Below are 25,067 nucleotides of genomic sequence, written 5' to 3'. Positions count from 1 at the left end.
CTTGGCCACTAAAGGCTAAGGCCCCTGGGATTTTTTCCCCTTCTATATTAGCATGTCTATTGGTGTCATCCTTGTTCAGCTCCATGTTAAGGCTCCTGAATGTATTTTTGAACTTAATAGAAATCAGAGCAGTGGTGGTTAAACAAAATACTATAAAATAAACATTACCCCTTTCTCATTGTCAGCACCTCCCAATATACATACAGATTCCCCAACTTGGGGAAAGGGGGATTGGGTTAGACAATGACTTTTTGTGGAAAACAATACTTTATATTTATTTACTTTTTATTCTTTGACTTTTACTCATCTCACCCTTTATCCCTTTTATTGTCTCTCATCCTTCTCCTTCCCCCACTGAAACCTTCCGACGGGTCCCTCTCGCACTCTTGAATCTCGTGAGTGTGTGTGTGTGTGTGTGTGTGTGTGTGTGTGTTTGTGTGTGTCCCACTAGGTTTAATTAGCATGTTTGGTATGAGCATAGTCTAACTTTTTGCCTCTTGCTGAACCTGGAGTTGATTTGTTAAGCGTCTTGGAAGGCTGGCAAATGATCTCCTGGGATCCCCTCTGCCTTGCTGGTGCTGGAACACACATGGGTATCAGTGTGCCCAGCTTTTATGTGGGTTCTGGGGGATCCGATCTTAGGTCTTTATGCCTGCATGTCAAGCACTTGAGGCACTGAGCTCTCTCCCCATAGCTCCTAAAACCATCCTTGCATCCTTGCTTTAAGTGAAGGAGAACTGATGCCGCAGCATTGCGAGGAGAGCTCGGGGCTCCTGGTATGAGTCTGTTCTCTTCCATGCTGCAGTAGAAACAGGAGTGAATGATGGACTTAGAAATAGCTCTTTCTCCCAAATTCCAAAGCCAAACTAAGCACCCTGATTCTGGAAAGAGTTCCTAAATTTAAAAAATGAGCAAGGACACACAGGAGGAAGGCTTTCATACAAACGAGAATTCTAACAGGAGACAAAACTCCCTTGAATATGTGGTTTATAGCTTGCTTTTGACTGAGTCACAGGGAGAATTGTGGATGGGGAGGACATAAGGATGGGAACGAAGGGGCTAGGTTTAATTTGATACTTCTTCACCTTGAGGAATGTGTGCCCTGGTTAGTTTTTTGTCAGCTCTATGTGAGCTAGAGTTATCTGGGAAGAGGAAACGCAATTGAGAAAATGCTCCCCTCAGATTGTGTGTAGGCGAGTCTGTGGTGCACTTTCTTGATTGATGTTGATGCAGGAGGACCCAACCAACTGGGAGCCAGATCAACCACTAGGCCAGATGGTCCTGGATGCTTGAAAAAGCAGGATGAGCAAGCCACAGGGAGCAAGCCACGGGGAGCAAGCCACGGGGAGCAAGCCACAGGGAGCAAGCCACGGGGAGCAAGCCACGGGGAACAAGCCACGACAAGCAAGCCACGGCGAGCACGGAAGTATCATTCTTCACAGGGCTCTGTTTCAATTCCTACCTCTAGATTCCTGCCTTGGGTTCCTGTCCTGACTTCTCTTGATGATGACTGTGCACTGGAGGACACAGTAAAGCCAATTCCTTCTAAGTTGTTTTTGGCCATGGTGTTTTATCGCAGCAGTGGAAGACAAGCTAGAACAGTGGGAAAATATCGAAACCTACCGCAACAATCTTGATCTTAGTAACAGATTCATGTGTCTCTGGCAAGACTACACATCTAATTCCCCCAGTGCTGGTTCCAGTAAGTCCAATGAGTCTAAAGGGATTACTTACACTGCAACAGATGAAAAACGGAGTCACAGTAAATTCTAGCAAGATGTTGAAAGCTTTGAGCACATTTGCTTTCATGAAAATGATCATCTATTATTTTAACTCAGTAGGAGAAGCAAGCTAGGACGAGAGGGGACAAAAGATAAAGGGAGGAAGGAGGTGGGTGATTGCACATTGCGTCTTAAGCTCATCATGGGACTGTGAAGGTCTGAGCTATTTATTACCCATGCCAATGTGCCTCTATCCCAGAGTGACCTCAAAAAGGGTACATTTCAGCTGGGCAGTGGCGGCGCACACCTTTAATCCCAGGACTCTGGAGGCAAAGGCAGGCTGATCTCTGAGTTCGAGGCTGGCCTGGTCTACAGAGTGAGTTCTAGGACACCCAGAGCTACATAGAGAAGCCCTGTCTCAACAACAACAACAACAACAACAACAACAACAAAAACAACAACAACCCAAACAAAAGGAGTAAATTTCAGTTAGTGTCTATTGCATGAACAGAATATTTTAGAAGACTGAATAAGGTTGGGGCCTTTTGGGGAACAATCCATTGATCAGTCTTCATGACTGGGCAAAGTATCTCATCAGGAGATAGGATATTGATGGTGACACTAGTATTAGCACAGTGAAGGCTCATTCTTTTCTGTTTGATGCTGAAAACAGAGACACTTATTCATGAAGGGCTTCCCAAAACGGAAGCAGTAGTGGAATGCCTACTAGTTTACCTCATTGTTAACCAGAGACTGAATTCTTTGCCATGGTGAGAATGCTACTTCGGGTTTAATACCACTTTCAAGCCAGGGATAGCTGGAGCAAGGCCCAGTGTTAGTCTCGGTCAGTTCAGTACTAGTGACGTGTGGAGGATGGATGCCAGCACCTTTGGCATGCTGGGCAATGACTCTACCATTGACCTACACCCCAGACTATCGGCCCATATTTTTGTCATTTGAAAATGTTCTAGGTTTTTAATGCTTGGAATGGATGATTCTTCTACAGCAAATGAGGCTACCAGGCCAATAGTCTTCCAGTGTCTTAGTAGATGGTATATCATGCTCTTTGCAGCTCCTACTGTGCCATTTCTTCCCTCTGTCTCTGAAGACCTGTGGGCTCCATCACCAGAGGCTCAGACAGGCTGCCTCTTGTGCTATTCTACACAAGGACCCACCTGGTCCCCTGGGCAGTTCTTACATGTGACTTCACATTGGCTTATGAGCCATGGTGATGTGGTCACCAGCCACGTCCCTTTTCTAGGCTTGATAATGGCCCAGCATTCACCTCTGGCTGTGCCAATTTCTCATACAGCAAACTACCTAGGCTAAGAGCCAGGACGATGCAAGGTGTCCTGTGACTGGTGTGTTCTGGTCTTTGCTGTCTGGGAGCTCTTTAGCCAAGGCCAGCTGGTACTTCCTTTCCTTAGTTAGCGAGGCGTGGCACAGCCTGCAGGCAGACAGCAATTAAAATGGCCAGTTCTTCAGTTCACTACAATCAAGCCCTTTCTTTGTGGCTTGTTTTTGGTACCACTGCCTTCCCAGAGACTCCTTGGCTGTATCTACCCAGGATTAAAGTGATGCCCGGGGCACTTTGTGAGAAGCTGGGAGGCCATTGAGAGTTCTCTGACTCCACTGTGCTTCACGTCTAACAAAAGTCCCCCTTTCCCTCTGGAGGGGAAAGTCCCGGAACTGGGTGGGATTGCCCCAGGAAGCCAGGAAAGCAAGGGTCAGAACCACTTTCTTACAATGCCTCTATTTTGAGTCACAGGGAGAGGAATGAGGGTTAAAACAATATCTTTTTTTTATCTGTTCTAATAAAACAAGATTTAAATCAGGGTCCTTAATGTCTCCATTAGCAGTAAGGGAACCTGGGGGTTGTGTATGCATCACAGACTGGGATTTGGAAAGTGGTCAAATGGCTACATTGGAAGTTCCAGCTTTGAAATGCTGAAATGTTAGTAGGGAGCAAGTTTGAGTAAGAGGAGAGACAGGGAGTGGGAGGGAGTTGTGGGCAGCACAGGAGGATAGTTACCTAGGTTTTGTGGCTTCCCCCTAGCTTCCCTTAGGGGGACTGGAGCAGCTGCTTCTCTTCTGGTGCCTGGAAGCAGAGACTGCAGGGAGGTGCCGTCCCCCACACTAGGTGAGCTCCCATCCTCACTTCAGGAAGCAAGCGGAAGAACGTTTTTGGCATCTCCTGCTTATTGTTCTTTAAGGTCCCAGAAAGAAGAATGATAGAAAAATGGGGACAGAAGAGAGGAGAGTTCTGGGCACCTCAGAGAGTGTCTTCCCACAGATGGCTGTCCTCCTATTAGCAAGAGATCAAATGGGTCATCTTGTCTGGACCTTGAGATGAGGACAGTTTGCAGTGTCACAAAGACCCCAGGATCATGACTGTTGGGAGAAAAAATGTAACATTTAAAGTACCTGTTGGACAGGAGGAATCACGGACACTGTATGAGCATTAACACTGATAAATAGGGAATTAATGCCTAGCTTGCTGACATCCTTAGGAACCACTGCCCATGACAGGGTTGCTGAGAGTACCTGGTTACTGCTCACTGTCCAGCTGGTCTTGAGCTGGGGTGGCCCCCAGCGAGCCAGGAAAGTAAATGACCTTGGGTCCGGAGAAGAGGGGAAGTGGCCTCCTTGTTCTAACCTGACTTGAGTGATACCAGAGGAGGACAGGAGAGAGTTTGGAGAGAAGATGGGTACTGAGGAGGGCCGGGTGCTACCGAGATGTTTCTGGCACCGGAGCAGCTGGCATCCTGCTCTATCGAGATTGGCTGGCCCAGGAGGATCCTAATTAAAGCCCAACTGCTGCCTCCATAATCACTGTGACAACAGTAGTGTGGGCCGGAAGGAGCTGCAAGACGGATCTGGTGACGGCTGCTGAGAATGCCGGAATATTGTTCTTTGCCCTGGCCTCAAACAAGGGAGCTGTTGCCAGCTGCCTGCTAAGTTTCAAACAGCTTCCCCAAGAAGGTGCCAACCCTTCTTGCCTCATCTCCAGAGTGATACCAGCCCCGGGCATCAGGTCTGTCCCTATGTCCTTTGGTCATGGCAGAGGCCTCCATGCCCTCTGGCCATGGCAGTAGGGGGCTCCCTGGAAGGCTCTTAGGACTATTTACTTTAGAGGACGTCAGAAGGGAATTTAAAAATGTAGAAGGAGGTCAAGAAGAGCTGGGCTGGGAAATAAACTTGCATTTAAAAACTACAAAGATGACTGATATACCTCTGAAGAAATGTCCTCACAGCAAAAAATAGGTCTATGAAATTTATTAGTTAGATGACCTCTTCAATTAAAAAAAATCCAGAAAAATACAAAAATATTTTATTGTAGCATATATATACACACATATGTATATATACACATATATTTGTATATATGTGTATATATATATATTTAATGTGAGATTTCTTTTTCTTTTGGACAAAGTCTCAAGTTTATGGAAAACACCAGAAGTTTTGAGGCCATCTCTGACTGAGTCTGAGAGTAAGTCAGAGGCTTATTGTTCAAATGGGGGGATGCTAGAAAGAGAAGAAAGCAGGTAGGGGTGGGACAAGTGATGGAGAAGGATGCACATCTCACTTTGGCTTGTCAGTTTCCTAACTGGTTCTCAGGGAGATGCCAGGACTGATGAGTAACAGAGACTCCTAATGAGGCAGCCATCATGTCTTCTCCGAGTATTAGGTTGGCTGTCTGACTTCCAGACATTAAGGATTCTGGGAGAAGAGAGAACACTTGCTGGCTGATCATGTTCCTCCTGGGAGTCTGGTGAAATAGTTATGACGTAGCACACACACGCACGCACGCACGCACGCACGCACACACGCGCAAAGCTGACTTGCCATCCTGATGCTCCGGGTGGACACACGGGGGAGAAACTTGGGAACTCAGAACTTCCTGCTTTTGTTCCTCTTTGCGTAGTCCAGTGCAGGGTTGACTGAGTGCCTGGCTCCAGGGCACCACATAACGTCATATGTGAAATCTTAGGTTTAGGCAGATAACATCCTTCAGGACCCCAGGGTCAGCTCTAGATTAGGGACCCTCTCACGTCGCTTTGCAGGACGGTAAGTAGGGCAGTATCGAGTGTGGTGAAGCTGCGGAGGGCTCAGGTGCCCACACATTTCAGTTTTTCTTAGAGTAACCGTACGCTTCTGGTGAACACATTTGCATTACATATTCTCTTGTGCTTATTCCTTCTTGTGCTTGTAGCTTGGCTTGTGAGTTCAAGAATGAGTCTAATAGTCTAATAAGTCCAATAGCAGCGAGTGCCGGCGTCTCCTCCATGTTGTCAAGGGAGCGTCTGATTTCTCCCCTGGCTTCTAGCTTAGCTTTTGCGTGGCAGTTGGAAGAAAAGTGGGCTTGAGTTTCTTCTCTACCATTGTAGGAGTGTGTTAGTCTATGGCCCTTAGTCTACTCAGTGAGCGCTCCCCAGCAACCACAGGGGAGCGTGGGGTTTGTACAGAGCTATCAGACTGGGGTTTCCCAAAGTGGTGGAATGATAATTTAAGATACTATGGCATCACAATGTTTCACCTAAGTCCTAACCTTGAAGCTGGCCGACTCGTCAGCAGGATGTCATACTGGGCACAGTGGACACTGCTTCATGGAAACATGTGATGCCCATGGCGGCAGGCTTTCTCTCAGGGGATAATCTGATCAGAAAAAAAAAAAAATCTCAAGAAGATAAGAAAGCCAGGGCATTTTGAGGAGTACAGTTTGTAAACAGTGATCAGAACCATGTGTTTGGAAGGGAAGACTGATTAGTGGGGTAAAGGATATATACGTGACTTGTGGTCGGCCCCAGTCTGTCAGGGCTTGGTGTTCACACATGGGATCATTTATAGGACCTCCACCAGGTAGAATGGAAACCATACAGCCTGGATGCCATCTGTCACCATGCACCATCAGAAAACACAGTCTGCCGTTTAGAGTCTTCCAGCCTCACCTTTGGCCTTGATGGCTCCTGTAGTGGACACAGGTGACTGCCGTTCAGTCCACAGCTTTACAACGAGTCGATCTTTTTTAGTCTGGCTTGGTCTCTCGCCATTTCAACACTCTTTTCCATTTAGGTTATGTAAGTTGCGGTCATGTGCCACATGATAGTGTTTCAGTCAGTGATAGAATGTGTGGTGGTCCCAAAAGTTTATAATGAGGCCAAAAATTTCCATTATCTAGTGATATCAACTGTCATAACGCAATCCACATGTGTTTGTGGTAATGCTGTTGGCCACAACTTCTGTGTGGTCAGTCACATTGAAGTAAAACTCGTGCAACTATGGACAATGCACAGTACATGGGATGGTAAGAAATGACTGCTACTGCTTTATGTACTTATTGCACCACACTATACATGCATATAAAAATTTGATTGAATATAAAAAGTTGACTATAACACAGTGTGCCCACTATTCCAATGGCAGCCTTAATGTTTTGTGCTTGTTCCATTTCTTTTAGTGTGTGTGTGTGTGTGTGTGTGTGTGTGTGTGTGTGTGTGTGTGTATGTGTGTGTGCGTGTGCACACATGCACACACTTGCACACATGCTTATGCATGAGTATGCATTAAAAGCCAGAGAACAACCTCAGGTGGTTTTCAGGTGCCATCTACTTTTTACTATTATTTATTATTACTTTTTAAATTTAGAGGTAATTTTTATCACTAGTTTGGGCTAAATTGGCTCCAGGCCCTGGGAGTCCTTCTGTCTTCATTTCCACAGTGCCTATGTTACAAGTACAGAACACTAAACCCTTTAAAAACAGGTTCTGATGAGTGAAGTCAGGCTTTCATAATCACAAGACAAACACGTAACCGATGAGCCATCACCCCAGCCCTTGCCACACCCCTTGACTGCATCAAGGGGCCATATGAGTGTCATCAGCTAGGGGCCATCAGCTAGGGTCATGATATTTGCAAGAAAAGGAAACTGCTCAATGCTGAATTTTCCAGAATGTATTTCTACCACTAAACAAAACATGGCTCTTTCTGAAAAATTATTTGATCAATTCCTGGGTTTGCTATTTCTACACGTTTTCAACGCATAGCTACATATTTTACCAGAGACGACATCTGGCTAAATTCAGGGTTTACTTGGTGTTTGTAAAATTTTAAGCACTTAACATTAGGCTGTTACATGACCTAGCATAAACCTGAATTATTATGTCGATATTACCAATCACACTTGTGAGAGAATGCTCAATATATGATATGAAGTCTGAAGATGAGAAGACAGGTCCACACACCGTGATAACCTCTTATCTGTACAAATACACAGAGAAATAATAAACCCTACAGGGATGGCGCTAAAATGTGAACTGGTAAGCACATGTTGGAATTGAGACAACAGGTGAGCTTTCTTTTTTGACAAACACTTTCTATAATCAATACGTACAATTTTTATAACCAGAGAATTTTTTAAAATAAAAAAAATAGTTGCGAGGTGGGTTCCTGATATGGTATTGGATGTAAACAGCTCAACTATACCTGATGACAAAGTTAATACATTTCAGAGTCAGGCTCTTGGTTAGGAATGTACCTCTACTGGGAAATAGGAGGAGAGACCCACAAGAAGAGACACGGGGATTTTGGTGGAGAATCGGAGCCAAGGAAGTCAAGATAAAACATGAGCCACTAACAAACCCCCAACTATGTGAAACAGTATGTTAGGTTTCCATTTGGAACCAGGATGAGGCCTCTCTGTCTCTGCTATCTTCTCTCTCTGTGTTTGTCTCTGCTCTATCTCTCTGTCTGTCTCTCTGTGTCTGTCAGTCTCTATGTCTCTGTCTGTATATCTTCTCTGTCTGTCTGTCTGTCTGTCTGTCTGTCTCTCTCTCTCTCTCTCTCTCTCGTGTGTGTCTTTGTGTGTGTGTGTCTCTGTGTGTGTGTGTGTGTGTGTGTGTGTGTCTGTGAGCATGTGGTGGAGGACAGTTGGTGTTGTTGTCTTCTATTGCCTTCCACCTTATTTTTCAAGACAGCCCTTCCCACCGGAGTCACTGATTGAGCTAGTGCAGTTGTAACGAGCTGCTAAGGTTTGCTAGCACGCCTTTATACCTAGTTTTACTATAGGTTCTAGGGATCTGAACCTCAGACCCCTGTGTTTCCCAGCAAGCACTGTATCCTCTGGGCCACCTCTCCAGTTCCTAGAATGAAGTTTTAGCCAATTTGATCAGAATTTCTAGGGTAGAGTTACCCCAGTTGTCATCCACACTTTCACAAAGTCAATACATTCAGATTAATTTGTTATTGGAATTTTGTCTACTTAAGTGCCCGGAGTCCAGAGTTTGAACCCTTGTCAAGTACAATTTCCATCAGAGCTTTAAGTGGTACAGTGCGTAGTTGAGACTTGAAATTTTCAGTTATCTGTTCTCCTGCCAATATTAAAAAAAAAAAAAAAAGAGCCATGAGAAGAGAACAACCACAAAGACATTTAGTCAGTTACATGGATTGGGTTTATTTCCCCCCATTGGGTAATGTTTTTTGAAAAGTCCTTGGAGAGTTTAAGCTGAATTAATATTTGTCAATTCAAAGCCACATAATGGCAGTTTCAGCCTGTTACAAAACCCAGTCTCATGGCACTGGGAGTGAGAAATCAATTTGTCACCAAAATTTCATTTGTTTATTACCCAAACAAATGGAAGAGCAGGGTTGGAGAGTCTGTCGATGTGGTTAGTAGTGATTTTTTTGGCTTGTATTTTCCCTTAGTAATTGAAGTGTTGAATCAGATATATTTCTAATTGTAAAATCCAAGTCCATGACTACGGCAATGAGATCCTCCGAACTCGCTGCCGTCAGTCCACTGTGTTTAAACATGAGTAAGAGGAGGACTTCTCTTTGAACAAAATTCAGTTTCTAATTCACGAGCTCAGAAGGCCTTCTTTCTTTTTTTCAGACATCTTTTTTTCTTTCTACTTTTCTTATTATTAGATGATATCATCTTTATTAGAACCAACAAGGAAAAATGAGCACACAGGGATTATCTGTGCTCACAAGGCAGTATTTCTGGATGTGTATTTTGGGTTGAAGTATTACTAGACAAACTAAACATAGCGTACTGAAAAAAAATCAGTAAACTTGGCTGAAGTCTGCACTTTATTTCTTACCTGCTGTGTGATGTTGGGGAAGCCACTTAACTTTCCAAATTTTCTTCTGTGGCTCTCCTGCGTGGGGACAGCAGTATCTATGCCAGCTCAAGGTCTAAAACCGACGTAATCAATTACTTCTTTCCTTTTCACAGAGCACTCACCCCTGTACTTGCATTGCATTTCTCACTGAATGAATTATGCCACAGCTATGCTTGTTTTTAAATGTCTATGTATACAAATAAGAAATAAACTCCTGCATACAGATCTCATTCAGGATTACAGCCATACTACAGCGATGCCCAGCAGGCAGTGTCTGAACAGTGCACATCTGTTGGAAAGACAAATCCTACTCTAAACACCAGGAAAAGGATATACTGTAACCTGGTGGTTAAGGGTGATTATGGGGATCTGTCTCCATGTCAACGTTCAGAGTTGTGCAACCTTGGGTGAGCTCATTAGCTACTTAGAGCTTCCATGTTGTCCGCGTCGTAGGCAATAGTTATGAGGATTTAAAAATATTACTCCTGTAAAGTAACCGACTGAGGATGTGTTCACTGTCACCCATTAACTGAGAGGGGTTTGTGTGTGTGTATGTGTGTGTGTGTGTGTGTGTGTGTGTGTGTGTGTGTGTGTGTGCTCAAACTCATTGTGGCACGGCTATGTTTGCATGTTTACATTTTTAGGAGGGAGAAGACTATGTAGAATGAAGATTCTGTAATAGTAGCGCTCTTGCTGTCTTTATTTTATTTTATTTTACTTTTTCAAGACAGGGTTTCTTGATGTAGCCCTGGCTGTTCTAGAACTCGTTCTGTAGACCAGGCTGGCCTTGAATTCACAGAGATCCACTCGCCTCTCTGTCTCTCGAGTGCTAGGATTAAAGGAGTGTGCCACCGCTGGCGGACTGACTCTTGCTGTCCTAGTGTGTGGCATTGAGTGCCAGTCAGGATGGGGACAGCCAAGGTGAAGTAGCCGAGGGATTATTTTTGAACATTATAGGTTGGCAGGATCCGGTGGCGGTGGAGGCGGTATTGCAGGAGCCGCAGGCAAGTAGGGAAAAGAGATGGAGCCTGGAGTCCCTAACCTTAGCCGGATGCTCATCCTGAGGGCCCTCCTGCTGCCTGAGACCCATGGAACTTCAGTAGACAAAGGAGACTGTGACTGTAGGACAAGAGACGCAGGGAGCTAAAGTTTATTGGCATTCTCTATTTATTTGACTTGTTAGAAAGTTATCACCCCATCGAATCTTTAAAATAAGGGCATTGGTGTGGGCATTTTGTTTATTGAATAAAGACCCGAGACTGAGGAAGGCTGAGTACCTCGCTAAGGGTCCTCAGCACGTTAGGTTGGGAGGGAGCAGCCCTCTCTGACTCTGAGGAGTGGGCAGGAGTCTGACCTGGTAGAGAGCTGTTGAGCACTGAGATGGGAGACGTCCACGCGGAGCAGCAACAGCATGAGGGACACAGAGGACCACAGAGCCGCAGTGTTTGGGGTGCTAGGAATGGCCTCTGACACGCCACGGCTGGCCACTCACTCAAGCACGTATTTACAGAGACGGCCTTCCTAAGTGGTGCTTTTTGAGTGTCCTTGGTTCTTTGACGAATCGTTTCCAGACTATCTCCTAAGGTGTCCATTTCTGCTTTAACATGTGATCTTCTCCAGAGGTCTCAAATCATCACTTTTCCTCATTGCCAAATACTCACAGGCCACGTGGTTGCTCCTCGTTGCTGAAGATCTGAGCCAGGGAAGCAGATTTTGGTAATGACTGGGGTTGGTCTTGAAACCATCAGCTTCTTTTTCTTATGGTGACTGCTTCCGTTTCATTTCATGACTTCCCCCACGTCCACTATGCGCCCGTGGCTCCCATAGAAGGAAACAAACGCCACAGTGACCTTGAAAGCAAGGCCACCAACCTGCTGCTTGCAGGAGTGAGAGGAGATGGTAGAGATGTGGGCCCAGAAGTACTGTGTCTCAGCCTGTCAGCCCTGGGGGGAAGATCAAGAGGTGATACACAGCTGAGGAATGGTTTCCCAGGGCTGAGAAACACCATGGAAGCTGTCTTCTTGGGAGACATGGGTATGGAAGAAGCCACATCTAGCACACATGGGAAGGGAAGAGATTTACACAAGGGGTGTGTGGGCTTCACAATCATATATGAATAGATTCCAGCTGTCTGTGTATGAACTGTATGAAGGAAACATCTGCTTTGAAGAAAAGATTAGAAAACAGTTTGGAGGAATACTTGGGGGCATCTAGTCTGCATCAGAATCTGTTTCTAGTGTTTTTTTTGGGGGGGGCTCTTCTTTGTCTTACTAAATTTATCTAAACCCCTAAGTTTTGGTTTCTCAAAATGACAGTGCTTAGAAGATTGAAGAATTATGTAAGTTCTACTTAGTATCATGCCTGGCACTTTTTATGTACTTGGAGTGCATCTAGATCAGCATTAATATTTTGAGGTATCAAAGCATTATATTAATATTATATTTGAAGGGTGACCCGTCAAATCAGTTTCCCTTGACGACCACTGTACACAACACTTCCTCACTATAAAGTGTTAAAGAAGTAAATGACAAAAGCTGACCACTAGATCTAAAGTTGAAAGCCCTAATATCTACAGCAGCTCAATTTTGGAAAAGCCTTTTGTCCACCAGTCTCATCTTCCTTTCCTCTTCTTTACAAGGAAATTGTAGAATTAGATCTAGGTTGGCAAGTGCCTGTGAACCAGCTGCTAATCTGCCTCCTGTGACCATGCAAGGCCTGGCTAATAGACATCAGCACATTTCCCCACCATTTGTCATTTGGCTCAACACTGCAGGGCCAGGATGTCAGCATCCGTTGGTTAGTGTTGGCAAAGAAAATAAAGCCGATTTCTCACCTGTGTATTGTCTGTTCTCCATGGTCCCTTCTCCTCTCACACATTTGTGATTTAATGGCTTAGAGGTGCGTGGATGTGTTAGAGGTTGACTTTTGTAGATTTAATGTGGTTGCCCCGGGGTGTGTCCAGAAGGCCAAGGGAGATAGGAAAGCTTTCTTTAAAGCCAGGATAATTTAATCTTTCCCCCGAGGGCCTCTCATTTCAATGTTGGTATGAGATCTGATTAAATTATATGGTAGTTAGTTAAGCATTTCAGTTAAACATGTGCCTGGAGGCCAGAGTCAGGGCCTTCTGAAGCCTAGGTTTCCTGCTTCCAGTTTTAACGTCACCAGTCACTACAGCCACTACCCAGTGATCTCTTGTAAGGGACCAAATCATGTCAGGAAAAAAATCAGCTCGGAGTGGCTGTAACTTATTGGTTCCAAGTCTGTGGAAATTCAGCATTTAGCTCATCTCCCTGGCCTTGTTCAGATGGGTGCGTGTGCTAACTGAAGGGCTTTGCCCAGGATGGCTGCCTGGTTGGACCTCTGCTTCTAGGTAGTCTTTCATTCTGGGCTTCTTAGTGATCTCAAGGCAGATTTTCCTCAAAGATTGAGTTGTTACATACACGGATGCTTATTGAGTGCCTGAGTGTGAAACATCTGCTGACATCACATTTGCCAAAGCAAATCACAGGACCAAATCCGGGTTGCCTGTGGGAGACTGTTGTGGCAGCGTGTGTGCTGGAAAGTGGCTCACTGGAGATTGCCACTACTGTAATCAGATACCAACCCAGCTTGTTACTGTCACTTTATTTCCTGGCTATGGTAAAGGGCAGCTTGGTAACAAGGATTGGGCTTAAGTTTCCAACACAAAAGCCACATCTTAATGGAAAAATAGGTGTATAATATGTAATAATAAAGATTGAAGAGTGCTTTGCACATGACACACCTTTAATAAATAATATCAAGTGAATGGCTTAATGAATGAATTAAATTACCAGCAGAGAGAGTTTGCAACGTCACCTATGAGGATAATATATACTGACGTTCTTTGGCAATGCACTTGTCATAAAATTATACTTCTTCATAGATCCTAAATACATATGAAGTCTTAAATGTTTGGGCAAAGCATCAATTTTCATCACTGTGCTCAGTGTCCAGTGAAGTCCCTTATTAAATAGTGCTGATGGTTTGTACAAAGCACATTTTGAACTTCTACTTATTTGACAAAAGACGTAAGTTATGCAATAGTCTAACCAAGTGTTTACCAGGAGAAAATCAAAAAGCAGAAACCAAATACACAGCAGCGTTGGAGAATGGCCCTTCCACTATGACTCTTAACCTTAAATGGAGGTCATGAGAAGGAAAGGAAAAGCCAGGAAGGAGACAGGCTGAATGCTCAAAGTTCTTTCTCCCTGATGTTGCCTAGACTTGCTTCTGGCACCGCATTGGCTGCATTTGGCTTCAGACACCGACAGCTGTTTTTGCCTTATAGCTGGAGCTGTCTGGTGGTCCTAAGGGTAGAGTTTTGAGACCCTTAAAGCAGATTGCTTTGCAAGAACAAGGCTGGTTCCTATCCTGTGAGTTGAAAGCAAATCTACTTAGAATAGTAGTCAGTGGCCCACAGTCTTCCCTGGCTTCTTTTGTGTGGTCTGTTGACGTTTTAATCAGATAATTTTGACCAGAAAACAGATTGCCTGGGTTGGCATTTTTTTTTTTGGTGGCAATATGCTTTTTATTCATACCTCAGAATTAAAAATAGGAACTCAAGCTTGTTTGTATGAAAGTATTAATAATGTGGTGATGTGGATGGCTTTGAGAGAATAGTGTATATTCTGAAGATCTGGGTGCCAAATTCTCTTCTGACCGCCATGTTGCTGGACCTGATTTTTTTTCCTCTGGTTTTGGAGCCCTCTGGAGCACTCACTTGAATTCCACTTTCTAGTGCGCTGTCCCTGCTGGTCTGACTGAACTGATGGGGCCGACACCTGTGAACAGAAGCAGAGCCGTACTGGAGGAAGGCCCTGCTGTTGTCTGCTATGATGAAATACCTTCGGCTGCACATTCTAAACTACAAAAATTGCCCCTCACAGTTCTGGAGGCCGAGAAGTCTGAGGCCAGGAGTGAGCAGGCTTGGTATCTGGCGAGGGTGATATCAGAGATGTTATTCTGGCTCACGTCTAGTGCTTTCTAGTTGAGTCTTTGGATGGTATATGGGACAAATAAGCTCTCTTGGGCCTCTTTTTAAAAGACACTAATCTCAATCATTAGGGCTTCTCATAATCTAGTTAAATCCTAAATCTCCCACTCCTTAGCACGGGCACCCTGGAGGCCAGGTTCCAATCCATGAAGTTTGGAGGATCACAGAATTAAGACAGATGGTGCAATGCCATGGCGGCACTGAGCAGGCCCCAAAGAGAGACTTTTGAAAACTTCAATACCTTCTATTGGAGCTCACTTGAGTCCCTTGGGACTGTCTTCTCTTAGGAATCTCATACACACCAGAATGGACTAGATGTGCTTATTCCTTATAGCATACAGCCCAGCATGAGCCTCAGCTGTACCCAGAGAGAAACACATGTGTTGTGGGGTTGCCAGGTCTACAGGGACTTTTGGGAATCAAGGCTCTCCAACTTCCACCATCCTTCAGGAATCAAATGCCCACTCGCACGTGAGACCTGGAGGCTTCTGTTACCCAACAGTGGCAGTTCTCTCTGTTTAAAGTGTTGATGTTAAGTTCATTCATACAGCGGCGGTGAAGTCCTCATACTCACATTATTAATATCATTCAAGAGTCTATATTTTCTTTGCTAACTCGGTTTAAAAAAATCCAACTCTTCCACCACTGACTTGAAAATGCAAAGTGCCCCTTCTGCTGAAAGGGCTGATCCTGCTGGAGCAGTTTTGGGCTTTCCAGACTATTAACTCTGTATATATATGCTTCCGGGGTGTGTGTGTGTGTGTGTGTGTGTGTGTGTGTGTGTGTGTGTGTGTGTCTGTGTGTGTGTGTGTGTGTGTTCAAATAGGAAATTCTTTTTTTCTCTTTGTGGTTATTTGATATCTTAGGTAAAACTAGAGCCAAGGTATGTCACCAGGAGGACAAGATGAAGTAAATATGCCAGCTGTTGGGCCGTAGGGATAAAAAAATCAAATCAAATGTAGTTTTCGATCTTCCCATTCTGCCAAATTTGTGACCAAAGTTGCCTGTTAGAATCCTTGTCTGCCCTTGTCATTAAGCTTGTAAAAATTCTGCTTAAGAAGGAAGCTGACCTACTTGCTAGTCTAAAGTCATGTGACTAGGGAGGAGGTCAGCCTTCTTTCTCTTCCTGCTTTCGCTCACCATGGCAATCTCACCTGCAGCTATCGTCTATGGAGCACCATGTGTTATGTACTATGTGTTGTGCGCCATGCCAGGACTTTCCAAACCTTTCCTCATTCAGTCTCACCGCACCCTCAGGCATTTATTTTTTTTATTACGATCATTCCTGGCTTCCAGATGGGGCATGTGAGGTTGATCTTAACTGGCCTGGGCTCTTGCACCTGATCAGTGGCGGGCCACCATCTTCATCAACGTATCACCATCAGCATTCCAGCCTACTTCAGAGGACAGCATCTGAGCAGGCTATGTGATGGCATAATTACAGAAATATAAGATAATTACAGAAATATAACTGGCAAGGGTGAGGTGCCTAAAACAGTTTTGTTTTTAACTGTACATAAAATTGTAACCTGTTTGCTTGGTCTCCTGCTTCTTTTCTCATTTGAGTATGCTTTGTGTGTGTGTGTGTGTGTGTGTGTGTGTGTGTGTGTGTGTGTGTGTGTGTGTGTTTGATACTGGGGAAGGAGTTTAAGGAGTTCTGAGACAGAGGCAACCCTTTGGAAGAGAAGCATGGTAGGTGTGACAAAGTCAGAGCACCTGTGTTAACCCGCAGGGGGAAATTGGTAGTAGCAAAAAGCAACCGTCCTGTATCTAGTAAGCCCCATATCGTTTGCATGGGGCTCGCTATCTGAATCTTCTTAGGCACCTCCTGGGTCCCCCTCCCCCCACCCCCTCCCCCCAAAGCAGTGTCTGCCCCCTCTGGCTGCTTAATCTCCGGAGCAGCCAGTTCGTGGGCAGGAGGGTTTTTTTTTTATAACGTATCTGCTCCAACCATGCTCTCACTTTTGCCTCCGTATCAGGAGGCAGCCGCAGTTCTCTGTTGTTCAGTGAGGGTGTGACAGTGTGCGTGCACTTTTGTGTAAGAGTATCTGGCTATTTCGGAAGATGCCAGAAACAATGGTGGATTGGGAGGGGAGGGTGAGGACCTCCATTGTGTAACAAGCTGAAGGCACCAAGGAGGCTGCATTTGTTGTGAGTTAAAAGGTTTATACAAAGATTTTGTGAGTAATGTCTAAGATTTTAATAGGGTAATTAATCTTTCTAAGTGCTAGTGCCAGATTTTGGGATCAGCTATTATCCCTGGCTGCAGAGAAGCCCTTTGTGCGTTGCTATGAACAGCGCTCAGAGAAGAGAATGCTCAGGTTGCCAAACAATGATGCGGCCCCAGCTAGGCTGTTTGGGGTTCTCAGTGCATTTTCTGGTGCCTTTATAAGAAAGAAGCCCCCATTCCAATGGACTATCGTCGCCTTTAACAACCACCAACTTGAAGGAGAAGGTAGACAAATAAATACACAAACATTTTAGGCTTTTTGTATCTTAGTGACACTTGTTATTATTTTTAAAATAATACCAGCATAATCGTTTGAGGCCACATTTTAAGCCAGAAAACATAGTTTAATAGGCTCACAGGAACAAGAGTAAAAGGTTTACCTCTGATTCTGCCAAAAGTTAGACCTATTTTTTTTCTTCCTTAATCTAAGTTTAGTGAAAATGGCCAAACCACCCAGCAAGTCACCAGAAACTGAACAAGACTTTGCCAGAACCTTTAGGTAAGATTGACTGTCTAAGAGAGCCTATCGAAGTAGTGATTAAAATAATGGCTTATTTTGTCTAAGTGCATACAAATGTGTGTGTTTATACATACTATATTTATATAGTATGCATATATACAATACTATATACACAACATATGCCTATGGACATACACATGTACACATATGGACACAAAAGAAAAAAGTTCAGAACACATTAGACCCTTGTGAATGACACTGCTACAGCCCAAGGAATGGATGGCTCTGATCTGGTTTTACTTGTTTAATACATTTTTCTTTTAAACTTTAATTTATTTCATTTAAAAAATAATGTTTATTGGTTAAAAATTAAAATATAATTATATCATTTACTTCTTTTCTGTTCTCCCTCCAACCCCTTCTATGTACCCACCTCATTCCTTTTCAAATTCATGGCCTTTTTTCTCTTGAATTGTTATTGTTACACATGTGTAAATATGTAAGTGCAGCATTCAGTGTTGTAAATATCCAAGTGCAGCTTGGATGTATGTGAGTTCAGGGCTGACCACTTGGATTTGGACAGCCAATCAAGAGGCTCCTCCCTGGAAATGACTAATTCTCCCTCTCTCAGTGGTCATTAGCTGCCTATGGTTCCTTGCCTCGGGTTGGCGGCCCCATGAGCTTTCCCCTTTCCATCAGAGCTTGTCTATTGATATTGTCATTGTTCGGGTCCTGTGTAAGCAGATATATTGTGGAGGCATCATGTGTTATAACGTCCCTGCCATTTCCAGAATACACGACCTCGCATCAGCTTTCCTGGTCTTCTGACTTGAGATGTTTCTCTTTGATCCAGGTAATCCACCGTTGGTTCATTGTATTTTGACCGGTTGTGATTTTCTGTGGTGGTCTCCATCTGCTCCAAAGATGAGCTTCTTTGATGAGTAACAAGAGCTGTGCTCACCTGTGGGTGTAAGGGTGTGCACTTAGGAATTTCGCTGGTTGAGTAAAGGGATGCCTGATAGTCCTCCTCTAAGACCAGTGAGCTTACTCTTCCTGGGTTGTTAGGTTCTTGAAAACAGGAATGTTTCCCCTTCTGTTGAGCTGCCTTAAGTCAAATTAGGCAGATGCTGGTTACTGCCAAGATTTTTATTTTATCATTTTAAAATTATGTGTATATAGCCAGGTGCCGTGGTGCACGCCTGTAATCCCAGCACTCTGGGAGGCAGAGGCAGGTGGAGCTCTGTGAGTTCGAGGCCAGCCTGGTCTACAAGTGGAATCCAGGATAGCCAAGGCTATGTAGAGAAACTTTGTTTCGGAAAAAAAAAAAAAAAAGAAAAACTATGTGTCTATGTGTGTCTGTCTGTGTGTGGCTATGTCCATATGAGCAGAGATGCCACTGGAGTTCAGAAGAATGCCTTGGGTTCTCTAAACCTGCACTTTAGGGTCATGAGCCATTGTATGTGGGTGCTGGGAACTAAGCTCAGGTCCTCTACAAGAGCAATATGACATCTTAACTTTGAACCATCTCTCCATCCATTTCTTTTTCTTTTTCTTTTTTCTTTTTTTGAGACAAGATCTCATGTACCCATGCTGGCCTTGAAACAGATAGATATCCAAGGATAGCCTTTAACCCCCGAGACCTCTAAGTGCTGGGGTTACAGGTGTGTGCTACCATGTACGGGTGGTTTATTATTAAGATACTGATAATTCATAAACATGACTAAAGGTCAGACCATGTAAGGGGCAAACTTAAATATAAATATTAAGGTGAAATTTAAAAATATTTTTGGTAGGAAATTTTTGTGTTGTTTTCTTGTACTAAAAAAGAGAGGCAAGGGCAGGTGGATCTCTGTGAGTTCGAGGCCAGCCTGGTCTACAAAATGAGTCCAGGACAGCCAAGGCTACACAGAGAAACCCTGTTCAAAATAAAATAAAATAAAATAAAATAAAATAAAATAAAATAAAATAAAATAAAACCACAAAATCAAAACAACAAAAAAAGATTTTGAGAATATCTTTTAGTTTAATTTGAAAACTTCTTTTGTTTTTATTTTTAAACTCAGGGCCTTGGTCAAATTTATCTACTTAAAAGTATTTGATAATATGATCTTAGAGAATGCCCGTAAGGTAAAGTTAGGGAGCATTCTCTACAGCATTTAAAACATTGTCCCACTCTTTTTTATAGAATTATTCATTATTGCTTACGTTTACGGCTTTGGTTCCTGGCAAATGGCAGAGAGCTTTGCACATGTGTGTTAAACACATATGTTCTACGCTCAGTGGAGTGGATGCTGCTCCTATATCCAAGCTCGTTATTAGAGATGATCAAGTAGGGAGGCTTGTGCCACTAACGAGAGGCACCAGTTACTATTGGTCATGTAGCCTACGTGTCAGAGCTCGTGGTAGCACTTCTCAGCTAGGGCCTCTCTCCCATCTTCCGTCTCTTTCCTCCTGGCATTCCCTCCCTTAAGCCCCTTTCATCTCTTCTCTTCCCCATTTATCCTCTATTATTTCTCTAATTCCTTTCCTTCTGACTCATTTCTTGCTTGATATTTTTGTTATGCACGTCATATATCTTATTTATTTTTATTTATTTATTTTGGTTTTTTTGAGACAGGGTTTCTCTGTGTAGCCTTGGCTGTCCTGGACTCACTTTGTAGACCAGGCTGGCCTTGAACTCACAGCAATCCACCTGCCTCTGCCTCCCAAGTGCTGTGATTAAAGGCGTGCGCCACCACCGCCCAGCATCACATATTTTATATATAGCTATTATATAATAATTATTTTTAACATGACTAGTTGAAGGTCTGATTCTTGGAACAAGAAACATAATTTTAGTGCTAAGTAGGTGAATATCATTAAATATATACTACTAGCCAAGATGTTGTGAAGGAATAATTTATAAAGTACTAAGTTGCCAGTGGGATATTTTGTGAAGAGAAATAACTATTTTATTCTGCTGTCTGCACATGACAACCTATGTTCACACACAGGCATGTGACTCTTTAGTCCTAAATCCACACACTCACACTGCAAGGAAGGGTGTTGGAGACTCTTCAGTTTGCCTATTTTATTTTACAAAAGATGAGACAGAAGCCCCCAGGAAATTAGACTGTGTTCTCAGGGCTGCCAAGTGCATTCATCAGAGCAGTGCACAAAGCCTCCTAAAGTCCCCTTTCACTTTACAGGGCGATGCATTGGCTTTCCTTGCCTTTTCTTTGCTTGGTTTTGAAAAAGTAAATGAACAAATCTGCTGTTTGGCAGTGATTACCATTTTGCCACATTGGACCAATTCCTCCGCACTTCCCTGGCTTCATGTGTATGTACATATATACATAAAATTGTATTTGTATGTATTTCTTCTTTTTAAGACTTCTTTTCAATTTCCTCTAAATTGTTTGAGAATAAGTTGCAAACGCTACCATTAAATACAGGGCACACCTTCTAAGAACTGAGGTACTCTATGTTAATTATAGTAAATTATGTCAGGCAAGAAGTTTAGGGTCAACTCAATATTATCATACAAGATTATGTCTTGAGTCAAGCTTTCTAATTTTATGTATCCTGTTCTGCAGTGCGGAGTGAGGGTTCACACTCTGCATTTGTTTGGCATGCCTATTTAGTTTATTTAATCTGGAATAATTTTCCCACCAGATTTTTAAGGCCTTTTATTGCATGGTCATTTTGGAAGAATCAAGTGCAATTGTCTTGTTGAATTTGATTTGTCTGACGTTTTCTTATGTGAAGACTCAATCATTTTAAAGGCTAAGACAACCACATTGACAGTTTCTTTTCTAGTTTCACATCTGTCGCAGTGATAAACACCCCCATGCAACAACAATTAAAGAAAAAGGAGCCATGGACTTGAATGAGAACAAGTGAGGTGGGTACAAAGGAAGGGTTGAAGGGAAGGGAAATGACAACACACACACACACACACACACACACACACACACACACGTGTGCACTCACACACGACAAAAGGGTTTATTTAGCTTATACATCCACGTTACCATATCTGGGATGTCTAGAGGGAGCTCATGCAGCTACTAACATCACACCCACAGTCAAGAGTAAAGAGAGATTACCAACATCCTTGCTTGCATGACACTAATGGTCATATAATCTCCAATTGGCCCATTAGTAGCAAGACTAACACAGATCTTTCTAATAAGCCTCTGTGGATGCAGACATTGAAAGGGCGTGGAAAACAGAAAAAAAATCACCTATGCATTTGTTATATATGCTTTTAAAAGCTTTACTAATCAGACAGACAAAACTTTAAAAAAATCCCAGTTGTCCAACTTACATGTGTTAGGAGAATATGAAGGCGTAAGACTGGATATATCACTTCTTTTACATATGCTTTACATCCTTTAAAATTTGTCTTTTGACGTTTGATGGCTTAAACATCAGGTTTTCTGCACTTGATATTTTAATTTTTGGATGCATAGTCTTACTACTGTTCAGGCTAGCCTTGAACTCATTGTGTAGCCCAGGCTAGCTCCCAACTACAGTCTTCTTCCTTCACCTTCCTAAATTCTGGAACTACAGGTACGCACCAGTGTGCTTAGATTTTAAATTCATTTTTAAGTAGAACATAGATTAAAAATTGTGTGTTTCTTGTATTTACTATAGCATTTTCCTTACTTAATTCCACTTCATCTCCGTCTTCTGTATTAAGGAAGGAATCACTAAGCTGGAGAGAAAAAAGCCAACATGATCAGATGCATCCCAAACCCCCAAAGGTGAGGAACACTTTGCTTTCAATTGAGCAGAACTAGTCATCGCTTGATAACAGGCCTGGCAAAGTAATGGATGCGTTTGGAGATGTGAACATACTCAATATGTCTAATCTTTGAGGAAGATGACACTTTTTAAAAAAGGCTGAAATTCTCATTCTATGCTTGTTCTACCCATAATCTGATGGACTATTGCAAAATCCTAGGTGAATAGTTTATGGCACTTTCCACAGAAGAAAGCAGTGGCAGGCTAGAGCAGAAAGGCATCGAAACACCAGTTAACGTCAAAGCAAATGGTTGCATATGGGGTATTGGGATGAAATATGGGAAGAAGTCTGTGATCAGACTCTTATTTCAGCAGGACAGCCACTGGGAATTTTTGCAATATTCCTGTAGGAAAGCTGGAGAAGCAGGAGCTGGGTGATAATCCTGCTGGGGGGATTAACAATGGGTGGAAGAGCTCACACAGTAGAATGCTGATTGATGGGAGATGCAGTTGGCTTCAACAGGGTTCCAGTATAAACTAAGCTTTAATGATGAACTCTTTTCTAATTAGTGGGATAAAGAGATAAAAGCCTTCTTATCAAATGTGTTCATGCCCTAAACTGGGAACTTTAATAGTTATGGCAGATGAGGGAACCCCATCTCTAAAATACCTCAATTGAGAGAAATCAACTGAGTAGTAGGCACACATACAACATATAATGAATTTGAAGAGCTGAGAGAAATCTTTATACAGGTGAAATAACTCTCCATCATCTGAGATATTCAAGCAAGAAGAGTGTAATGTGTGCATACACACACGCGCGCGCGTGCGCGCGCACACACACACACACACACACACACACACCCTTTGACCTTGCTTTATGCTATTGTGGGGGCTGAAATCAGGCAGCCTGGAGTCAGTGTGGCAGTGTTGAGTCTCCAGGCTCCCTGGAGGTATGATTCCTTCCTCTTCTGTGGATGTCAATCTATCAGAGTGCTCAGCGGACTGAATAAGGTTCATTCACAATAAGGAAGATGTTCTGCATCATCTAATGTCCATCCTTTATAAGACCTAGGGTAGCATTTGGCTAAACTATGTGTGCTGTAGCCCAGCCAGGGTGACACATAATACCACTCAGCCCAACATTATTCAAGAACATGGCATGCCAGTGATAGAATCCGATCCAGGTTATTCATGACTGGGATGCACTGTTGGCCCAAATCAGACTGTGTATTTTGTTTTTAGTTTTGACAACACAGTTAATGGACAGCAAGAGGTGAGTTAACTGGGATGGCGAACATCTTAGCATACATGCCATATGCATATCTGGAGAAACTGTGATGCTCCTTAGAAAGGCCGCATGTGAAAGTTCTCCTAGTTAGACATCTTTCTAGAAAGTTTATTAGTTACTTATCATGCCATGGGATCTTTTTCTCCTAGTCTTTCTTTTATTTAGTTTCATTTTCAGGAAAACCCAAAACCAACCAAGCAATAAAGTCTCTCTAGTGGGTAGTGTTTGAAACTTTGAGCTTACAACATTGTAAAGCTAACATTCCACAGCAGGAAAGTGAATTATCATTCTTAAGGGTTCTATAAAAATACTGAAACTATCAGACTCACACTGTCATTCACGAAGACCAAGTGGGACTCATTCCTGGGATGCAAGGCTCACTCAGCGCACACAAAGAAACACGACACAGAGCGTTAGCAAACTGGACAGAAGCCCATTATTGTCTCAGTCAATGTGGAAAAATGTTTGACAAAACCCAACATCATGTTAAATATCTGTCACTAAATTGGTTGCAGCACATGAATGCCTCAACAGAACAAAACCATATACCACAAGTTCACCGTCAATGCCATGTCAATAGTGAAAAGCCTAAGACCAAGAATGAGCCAAGAATGCTTACTTTCCTGACTGTGTTCAACATAGCACCAAAGGTCAGAACCAGAATAATTAGGCAAGTAAAGGGTTGTTTGCTTTTCCTGTAGCATTTCCATATACTATCAGTGAGGTATCTGAAAAAGAAGTTAAGAAAAGTAATGTCATGTACAATAGTATGAAATGGTCTATAAATAAATTCAACCAAGAACATTATATATATATATATGTATATATATATATCTTATAAAACATTGATTTAAAAATTAAACTAGGTAAAAATGAGATGTTCCATGAACATGAATTCATAGAATTAATATTGTTAAAGCATTTACTTTCCTTAAGACTATCTACAGAATCAGTACAATCTCTATCAAAATCCCAATGATTTTTTTCATAGACTAAATGACACCTTAAATTCATATGTGATCACTGACATCCCCAAGTAGATAAGACAATTTTGAAAAAAGTAAAAAAATACATTCTTGAGAACTGGTTACAAAGTTATGATAATTTAAAGAGCTTGATACTGACATAAATACAGGTATATGGGCAAATAGAATAGAAGAGAATATCCCCAAACAAGTTATCATCTACAGTTGACTTATTCTCAACAAAAGCAGCAGGAATACACATGGAAAAATAGCCTCTTCAACAAATGGTCCTGAGAAACTGGATTCATATGCAAAAGAAAAAAAAAAAAAAAAACCGGGCGCTTGCTTACTTCACATTATGCAAGAGAACCAGCTAAAGGTCAACTGAAGAGTTAAACGCAAGGTCTGATGCTGTAAAACTATCAGACGAAAACACAGGGAGAAGCTTCCTGGCATTGGTCTTGTCAAAGATTTATTTTTAAAGTAATAGGATGTCTAAGGTACAGGCAGCAAAAGCAAATGCATGGATGGGATT

General features: G+C 42.8%; 1 long non-coding RNA gene across 1 annotated transcript; it reads right to left on the bottom strand.

The window, feature by feature from the left end:
- Window positions 1–3,724: 3,724 nt before the first annotated feature.
- Window positions 3,725–5,406, bottom strand: LOC311604935. Its single transcript, XR_014781750.1, has 3 exons — window positions 5,311–5,406; window positions 3,993–4,112; window positions 3,725–3,878 (listed from the first exon to the last, which is right to left on the bottom strand). It is a non-coding gene; the product is annotated as an uncharacterized lncRNA (long non-coding RNA).
- Window positions 5,407–25,067: the final 19,661 nt, after the last annotated feature.

Source organism: Acomys minous, assembly GCF_964271855.1.
Source record: "Acomys minous genome assembly, chromosome: 9".
Lineage (NCBI taxonomy): Eukaryota > Metazoa > Chordata > Mammalia > Rodentia > Muridae > Acomys > Acomys minous.
The sequence above is the reverse complement of the archived record's forward strand: the minus strand, read 5'-3'. Positions and strand labels throughout refer to the sequence as shown.